We start from the raw sequence: 9,769 nt of genomic DNA, 5'->3' as shown, positions 1-9,769 counted from the left end.
TGAGGACCGAGTTTGAGAACCTGTGCATTAAGAGAACTATCTTAATGAACCACTTTGGTGCTTATTGCTTTATTTGATACCAAGGACTTGTAGTTCCGCACACCATCACTAGAAGGGTTGATGATTGATGGCCATCTTCTAATTAGTGTGTGTTTATTTAACGTGATAAGTACATATTGTGTGTCATTCTTAAATTGCTTTTGATGTGATACAATTTAGATTGACTTTTCATTTCAAAATGTTTTTATAGTATTGTATGTTTCTGCCATATCAGATATTTTATGTTAGCGCTGTTCCACTTGACAAACTACCCTTAAGTTACTGTACTTAAATGCTAAATAATGGATAAATGTGTATTACTGGAAATGAAAATGTGAATTAAAAATCTTTCCTCTACAATAAATAAGAAAATCAGCCACATTCCCCAGTCTATGCAGCTGACTTGAGATTCATTCATTCTTTTTTTTTTTTTTTGCCTAAATAATACCCCTTTTCCACCTGAGTACCGGGTCCGATGCGGGAAGTTTAACCCGGCTACAACCAGTGTCGGCCCTGACGTTTCCACAGCACTTCGACACAGGTTATTCCCGGGTCGGATCTGTTTCCACTTAACCCGGGTTAGCTCTGTAAAAGCCTATTGATGTCACTCGTTAATTGATTCTGAAACATGGGTAATGACCATTTCCACTGCACAATAACCCGGTAGCTACCCGGGTAGGTTTCCAGGGTCACTCAACCCGTGTTGAGCTGTTTCCACTTACTAAAAAGCCATGTTGATGCGCGCCCCCATGCAAAAACACGGGTAAATTTAGCTAGTGGAAAAGGTTTTGTGCCTAATGCAAATTTGGCTGCATATGACACTTAGAACTCTGTACGCTTAGAAAGGTGGAATAGGGGAGGGAAGATGGTGTCTGAGTACAATAATGGCATGTTTATGTAAATGTTAGTCCTGGACTCAGCAGATGGGCCCGTAAGGAGGTGTATCATCGATTGGGCTCCATCTCCTGGTGCAACTATTCATACTGATAATCCTGGGGCCAATGCAGTGTTAATAAACAAACAAAACATGCATGGCCACACCTAGGACAGTTGCCACTATTGCAGGAGTATTAACAGTGTGGGGTCCCCATCACAAAAGTTACCACCAGCACTAATATATGACAGACTGGTCACACTATAAACAGGAAATCTTCAGCATGGGTTCCCCCTGCCCTGAAGGAAACAAAAAAAGCAACAACCCTCTTGGAGGAAAAAACAAAAACTGAAAGCTCTGGCAGTCATAAACTGCTTAATGTACTGACGTATGTAGAACTGTAAGTGTCAAAATATCCATGGCTGCCAAAGCATGCTGGCGTTTGCAGAACCCATGGTACCAGAGTCCGAAAAAAACCTTCATTTTAAGAAAGAATCCTAATCCCAATTTATTAATTACCTAAATCCACTGGCCTGGGTTCATCTTCTGTCTTCCAGCTATTAGCTTTATGGAAGAAAAATAAATTCACTCCTCAGAGTCACATCATGAATGACAGCTCAGGAGGTCTCTGATTAACTTTCCAATAGAGAACACCACCTCTGAGTGGTTAGAGCATGAGACCCCATGTGGGATTGTGCCACAATGAACTTCATGGATTCAATTTTTCAATGAACTGGATTTATACAGTATCAATGAAGTTCACTGGCAATCTGTATAATAATTTCAGAAGGGTAGTCCCGCATGCATTAGAAGCCTTGGTGTGGGCTCCAAAAGCTCCCAATGCGTGGGAGTTGGTACAGAGGGTCTAATTCAGACCTGATCGCTCCTCTGCCTTTTTGCAGAGGTCTGCGTTCAGATAGCCGCCGCCCACAGACAGTGAAAACCCACCCTGTGCAAGTGTGCTAATGCATGCATAAACGTTGCCAGACAGCAGATATCTGCAAATCCGTTCGCAACTCACTCACCATTGAATCATTTTTCCAGTCTGTGCAGTGTGTGCGTTGCCCAGGACTTACTCCTACAGTGCGATACAAACAGGCTGATCGGGGCAGGAGCTGACATCACTCACCCTTCCAGAAAACACTTGGGAACGCCTGCGTTTTTCATGGCACTCCCAGAAAACGGCTAGTTACCACCCCCAAATGCCCGCTTCCTGTCACTCAGCCTGATGTTTGCCTAGCGATAAAAAAACACAGGATTTTTTCGCTGTTTGGCGTCACACTTGCACATTAGGATCCATACGTATGCGCCGTCAATCGGCCGATATGCGAATTCGCACAACAGCTATCAGGTCTGAATTAGGCCCAGACTTAGGAGTGTAGGGCAAGCCGCCAGGGTATGAGAGTGAGGGGATGGGGAAAGAAGAAACAATGGGGTTAGGGGGATGGACGGATTGACAGAGTGGGGCCCTCGGGATGGAACCGCAACGTGGGGAACAGCAGAACGGTTGTGACATTGGCCAGAGTAGAAGCTGAGGTGCCAGGTATAATAAACTAGTAATGATCAATGATCAGTTGGCATCTATACTGTGCTCTATACTGTATGCGGCTTTCCCCTCTGATGCATATTAGTGGTCCAGGGCCTGATGGAAAAAAACCTAACCTTTGAAATAGGTGGCTTGAATAAAAGCCTATATCTAGGTAACCTTCACTTTATGCTAGTGGAGAACGGTGTACAAATGTTCCACTGTTACTTTGTTGTCATTTAAATGTACTTGCAATGTTGTTACTAGATTGACCGATAAACCAGTAGAGTTATATGTGAATTTCTGTCATTCACAGGAGATTTCACATCTCTCACCTGTATGGTGGTGTAAATGAGGTAATTGATTTGACTATTCCTTCCTGATGAGCACATGTCTACATCTGAACTACTTCTGTCCTGACTGGCATTTAGCTTTATCTGTTTTTCTCCGACGTCCTAGTGGATGCTGGGTACTCCGTAAGGACCATGGGGAATAGACGGGCTCCGCAGGAGACTGGGCACTCTAAAAGAAAGATTAGGTACTATCTGGTGTGCACTGGCTCCTCCCTCTATGCCCCTCCTCCAGACCTCAGTTAGAATCTGTGCCCGGCTCGAGCTGGTTGCACACTAGGGGCTCTCCTGAGCTTCTAGTAAAGAAAGTATTTGTTAGGTTTTTTATTTTCAGTGAGATCTGCTGGCAACAGACTCACTGCTACGAGGGACTAAGGGGAGAGAAGCGAACCTACCTGCTTGCAGCTAGCTTGGGCTTCTAAGGCTACTGGACACCATTAGCTCCAGAGGGATCGAACACAGGCCCAGCCTCGGTCGTCTGGTCCCGGAGCCGCGCCGCCGTCCCCCTTGCAGAGCCAGAAGCAAGAAGAACATCCTGAAAATCGGCGGCTGAAGACTCCGGTCTTCATTAAGGTAGCGCACAGCACTGCAGCTGTGCGCCATTGCTCCCTATGCACACCACATACTTCGGTCACTGATGGGTGCAGGGCGCAATTAGAGTACCTTACATTGGCAAACAGCACATAATATAGTCTAAAAAACTATATATGTGCAAAAATCCCCCGCCATAATATAAATATAAGAGCGGAAGAAGTCCGCCGAGAAAGGGGCGGGGCTATCTCCCTCAGCACACTGGCGCCATTTCCTCTTCACAGCTCCGCTGGAAGACAGCTCCCCAGGCTCTCCCATGCAGTTTCCAGGCTCAAAGGGTAACAAAGAGAGGGGGGGCACTAAATTTAGGCGCAAACTGTATATGTAAAGCAGCTATAGGGAAAAATCACTTTGTGTTAGTGAAAATCCCTGATTAAATAGCGCTGTGGTGTGTGCTGGCATACTCTCTCTCTGTCTCCCCAAAGGACTTTGTGGGGTCCTGTCCTCAGTCAGAGCATTCCCTGTGTGTGTGCGGTGTGTCGGTATGGCTGTGTCGACATGTTTGCTGAGGAGGCTTATGTGGAGGCGGAGCAGGTGCCGATAAGTGTGATGTCACCCCCTGCGGGGCCGACACCAGAGTGGGTGGATATGTGGAAGGTATTAACCGACAGTGTCAACTCCTTACATAAAAGGCTGGATGACGTAACAGCCGTGGGACAGCCGGCTTCTCAGCCCGTGCCTGCCCAGGCGTCTCAAAGACCATCAGGGGCTCACAAACGCCCGCTACCTCAGATGGCAGACACAGATGTCGACACGGAGTCTGACTCCAGTGTCGACGAGGATGAGACATATACACAATCCACGGGGCATCCGTTGCATGATTACGGCAATGAAAAATGTGTTACACATTTCTGACATTAACCCAGGTACCACTAAAAAGGGTATTATGTTTGGGGAGAAAAAGCAGCCAGTGTTTTTTCCCCCATCAGATGAGTTGAATGAAGCGTGTGAAGAAGCGTGGGGTTCCCCCGATAAGAAACTGGTAATTTCTAAAAAGTTACTGATGGCGTACCCTTTCCCGCCAGAGGATAGGTCACGTTGGGAGATATCTCCTAGGGTGGATAAGGCGCTCACACGCTTGTCAAAAAAGGTGGCACTGCCGTCTCAGGATACGGCCGCCTTGAAGGAGCCTGCTGATAGAAAGCAGGAGGCTATCCTGAAGTCTGTATATACACACTCAGGTACTATACTGAGACCTGCAATTGCTTCAGCATGGATGTGTAGTGCTGCTGCAGCGTGGTCTGATACCCTGTCAGATAATATTGATACCCTCGACAGGGATACTATTTTGCTAACCATAGAGCATATTAAAGACGTCGTCTTATATATGAGGGATGCACAGAGGGATATTTGCCGGCTGGCATCTAGAATTAATGCAATGTCCATTTCTGCCAGGAGGGTATTATGGACCGGCAGTGGACAGGTGATGCTGATTCTAAAAGGCACATGGAGGTTTTGCCTTATAAGGGTGAGGAATTGTTTGGGGATGGTCTCTCGGACCTCGTATCCACAGCAACAGCTGGGAAATCGACATTTTTACCTCAGGCTCCCTCACAACCTAAGAAAGCACCGTACTATCAGGTACAGTCCTTTCGGCCTCAGAAAGGCAAGCGGATCAAAGGTGCTTCCTTTCTGCCCAGAGGCAGGGGGAGAGGGAAAAAGCTGCGCCAGACAGCCAGTTCCCAGGAACAAAAATCCTCCCCTGCTTCTACTAAGTCCGCCGCATGACGCTGGGGCTCCACAGACGGAGCCAGGTGCGGTGGAGGCGCGTCTCCGGAACTTCAGCGAACAGTGGGTTCGCTCACAGGTGGATCTCTGGGTTCTACAAGTGGTATCTCAGGGATACAAGCTGGAATTCGAGGCGTCTCCCCCTCGCCGTTACCTCAAATCAGCCTTGCCAGCTACTCCCCAGGACAGGGAGGTAGTACTGGCGGCAATTCACAAGCTATACCTCCAGCAGGTGATAATAAAAGTTCCCCTCCTTCAACAGGGACTATTCCACAATGTTTGTGGTACCGAAACCAGACGGTTCGGTGAGACCCATTCTAAATTTGAAATCCTTGAACACTTATATAAGGAAGTTCAAGTTCAAAATGGAATCGCTCAGGGCGGTTATTGCAAGCCTGGAAGAGGGGGATTACATGGTATCACTGGACATCATGGATGCTTACCTACATGTCCCCATTTACCCACCTCACCAGGAGTACCTCAAGGTTGTGGTACAGAACTGCCATTACCAATTCCAGACGTTGCCGTTTGGTCTGTCCACGGCACCAAGGGTGTGTTCCAAGGTAATGGCCAAAATGATGATACTCCTTCGAAAGAAGGGAGTTATAATTATCCCGTACTTGGACGATCTCCTTATAAAGGCGAGGTCCAAGGAGCAGTCGTTGATCGGAGTAGCACTATCTCAGGAAGTGCTACAACAGCACGGCTGGATTCTGAATATCCCAAAGTCGCAGCTGGTTCATACGACGCGTCTGCTGATATTGGGCATGTTTCTGGACACAGAACAGAAGAAGGTGTTTCTCCCGGAGGAGAAGGCCAAGGAGTTATCATCTCTGGTCAGAGACCTCCTGAAACCAAAACAGGTGTCGGTGCATCATTGCACGCGAGTCCTGGAAAAGATGGTAGCTTCTTACGAAGCAATTCCCTTCGGCAGGTTCCATGCAAGGAACTTTCAGTGGGACCTGTTAGACAAGTGAGGATCGCATCTTCAGATGCATCGGCTGATCACCCTGTCCCCGAGGGCCAGGGTGTCTCTGCTGTGTGCTCATCTTCTCGAGGGCCGCAGATTCGGCATTCAGGACTGGGTCCTGGTGACCACGGATGCAAGCCTCCGAGGTTGGGGAGCAGTCACTCAGGGAAGATATTTCCAAGGACGATGGTCGAGTCAGGAGACTTCCCTACACATAAATATTCTGGACCTAAGGGCCATTTACAATGCCCTAAGGCAAGCAGAACCCCTGCTTCAAAACCAGCCGGTGCTGATTCAGTCAGACAACATCACGGCTGTCGCCCATGTAAACCGACAAGGCGGCACAAGAAGCAGGATGGCGTTGGCAGAAGCCACAAGGATTCTCCGATGGGCGGAGTATCACGTGCTAACACTGTCAGCAGTGTTCATTCCGGGTGTGGAAAACTAGGAAGCAGACTTCCTCAGCAGGCACGACCTCCACCCGGGAGAGTGGGGACTTCATCCAGAAGTCTTCACGCAGATTGTGAACCGTTGGGAACGGCCACAGGTGGACATGATGGCGTCCTGCCTCAACAAAAAGCTAAAAAAGTATTGCGCCAGGTCAAGAGACCCTCAGGCGATAGCTGTGGACGCACTAGTGACACAGTGGGTGTACCAGTCGGTTGATGTGTTCCCTCCTCTTCCTCTCATACCCAAGGTACTGAGGATAGTACGTAAAAGAGGAGTAAGAACTATACTCGTAGTTCCGGATTGGCCAAGAAGAACTTGGTAACCAGAACTACAAGAAATGATCTCGGAGGACCCATGGCCTCTGTCTCTCAGACAGGACCTGTTACTGCAGAGGCCCTGTCTGTTCCAAGACTTACCGTGGCTGCGTTTGAAGGCTTGGCGGTTGAACGCCGGATCCTAACGGAAAAGGGCGTTCCAGATGAAGTGATTCCTACGCTGTTAAAGGCTAGGAAAGACGCTGCCTGAAGTTCAGACGTTGTTAAGGGAGTGCTGCATATTTAGCCCCCTTTTGTGCCTCCTGTGGCACCTTGGGATCTCAACGTAGTGTTGGACTTCCTAAAATCACATTGTTTTGTGCCACTTCAGAACATGGAGTTGAAGTATCTCACGTGGAAAGTGGTCATATATATATATTTGGCCTTGGCTTCGGCTAGGCATGTGTCAGAATTGGCGGCTTTGTCATGTGAAAGCCCTTATCTGATCTTCCATAGGGACAGGGCAGAATTGAGGATTCGTCCCCAATTTCTCCCTACGGTGGTATCAGCGTTTCATTTGAACCAACCTATTGTGGTGCCTGCGGCTACTCGGGACTTGGAGGCCTCCAAGTTGCTGGACGTAGTCCGGGCCCTGAAAATCTATGTTTCCAGGACGGCTAGAGTCAGAAATACTGACTCGCTGTTATCCTGCATGCACCCAACAAGCTGGGTGCTCCTGCTTCTAAGCAGACTATTGCTCGCTGGATCTGTAGCACGATTCAACTTGCAAATTCTGCGGCTGGACTGCCGCATCCTAAATCAGTAAAAGCCCATTCCACGAGGAAGGGGGCTCTTCTTGGGCGGCTGCCCAAGGGGTCTCGGCATTACAACTTTGCCGAGCTGCTACCTGGTCGGGGTCAAACACGTTTGCAAAATTCTACAAGTTTGATACCCTGGCTGAGGAGGACCTTGAGTTTGCTCATGCGGTGCTGCAGAGTCATCCGCACTCTCCCGCCCGTTTGGGAGCTTTGGTATAATCCCCATGGTCCCTACGGAGTACCCAGCATCCACTAGGACGTCAGAGAAAATAAGAATTTACTCACCGGTAATTCTATTTCTCGTAGTCCGTAGTGGATGCTGGGAGCCCGTCCCAAGTGCGGACTCTGCAATACGTGTATATAGTTATTGCTTAACTAAAGGGTTTTGCTATGAGCCATCTGTTAGTGAGGCTCATTTGTTGTTCATACTGTTAACTGGGTATAGTTATCACAAGTTGTACGGTGTGATTGGTGTGGCTGGTATGAGTCTTACCCTGGATTCCAAATCCTTTCCTTGTAGTGTCAGCTCTTCCGGGCACAGTTTCCCTAACTGAGGTCTGGAGGAGGGGCATAGAGGGAGGAGCCAGTGCACACCAGATAGTACCTAATATTTCTTTTAGAGTGCCCAGTCTCCTGCGGAGCCCGTCTATTCCCCATGGTCCTTACGGAGTACCCAGCATCCACTACGGACTACGAGAAATAGAATTACCGGTGAGTAAATTCTTATTTTTTGTTTTTTTTTAGGGGCACTGTGTTCATAAACGCGATTTCTCCTCACACCTCAATAGGCTATGAGCAGAAATCAGATATATCCCATGAAGTAGCTCATGGGAAATTTAATCTGGCCCTTACCGTACAGGTGGGATGTAAGGAAGTCCGAGTTCGGTGGCCATGTGGGATGCCAGCCAAACTCGTATGTTTTTTAAATGGGCAATTATGTACAAAGGCTAAACCATGTCTTGTACATGATTGCCCCTTTTAAAAAACATCCAAGTTTGTCCGGCATCCCGCACGACCGCCAAAATCGTTCATCATTACATCCCGGCCCAAGAGTCATTCACTATATATTCACTCTGATATACACTATTTAAGGAATCACAGCTCGAAACTGTATTAAGATTTGTATTATATTTTTAAGGTGTGTTTCACTAGGATATGAGCACCTGAATATATAGTAACATAGTAACTAAGGTTGAAAAAAGACAATTGTCCATCGAGTTCAACCTATTTGTGGTCTCCTATTCAGTCTTATTATAGGACTAGTTATTTTTATGTTAGGACTAGTTAAATTAACTACAATGCGTGCCTACGCACCACAACCCTGAATATCTTCATCCGATAGGAATTTTTCTAACCCATTCTTAAAGGTGTTGACTGAGTCTGCAGTTACTAATCTCTCAGGCACGGAATTCCAAACACGTATTGTCCTTACTGTGAAAAAACCTTTTTGCCTCAATGTGCGGAAACTCCTCTCCTCTAACCTAAGTGAGTGTTCTCTGTGCTGATTTTATAGAAAACAGGTCCCTCCCAAGCTCTGTGTATTGACCCCTTATATATTTGTAAATGTTGATTATGTCCCCTCTTAGTCTCCTCTTTTTCAATGTAAACATGCCTAGCCTTGCAAGCCTTTCCTCGTATTCCAGCGTCTCCATGCCCTTGATTAGTTTGGTCGCCCGCCTCTGAACCTTTTCTAGCTCCAGGATATCCTTTTTGTAATATGGTGCCCAAAATTGCACACATTATTCAAGATGTGGCCTCACTAGTGATTTATATAATGGGAGTATAATACTCTCGTCCCTTGCATCAATTCCCAGTTTTTATGCTGCTCAGTTTTGGTGTGGGAAGGGATAGAACAACCTGAAGCCAATCAGATCACTGGAATCCTCCCAGCAGCAGTAGGTGAATGTGTCGAACCTATGTGCGGGAGGCAGTGAGCTGTCCACTTGTGTGGTCATGTAATGGACAATAGGTATTGATGTGACAGGCACAGTGTCATGACAGAGACAAGCACGCAGACATACAGATAAAAGAAGGAGGTAGCTACCATTACAGCAGGGCAGTGATATGACACTCCTTATGGATAACTGTGATGTAAAACACATCTCTACATGAAACAAAGTTTATACAGTACATCCAACTTATTTAAACATCTAATGGCTGACAGAAAATA

This window comes from Pseudophryne corroboree, chromosome 1 (assembly GCF_028390025.1).
Source record: "Pseudophryne corroboree isolate aPseCor3 chromosome 1, aPseCor3.hap2, whole genome shotgun sequence".
Lineage (NCBI taxonomy): Eukaryota > Metazoa > Chordata > Amphibia > Anura > Myobatrachidae > Pseudophryne > Pseudophryne corroboree.
This window is presented reverse-complemented; position numbering follows the sequence as displayed.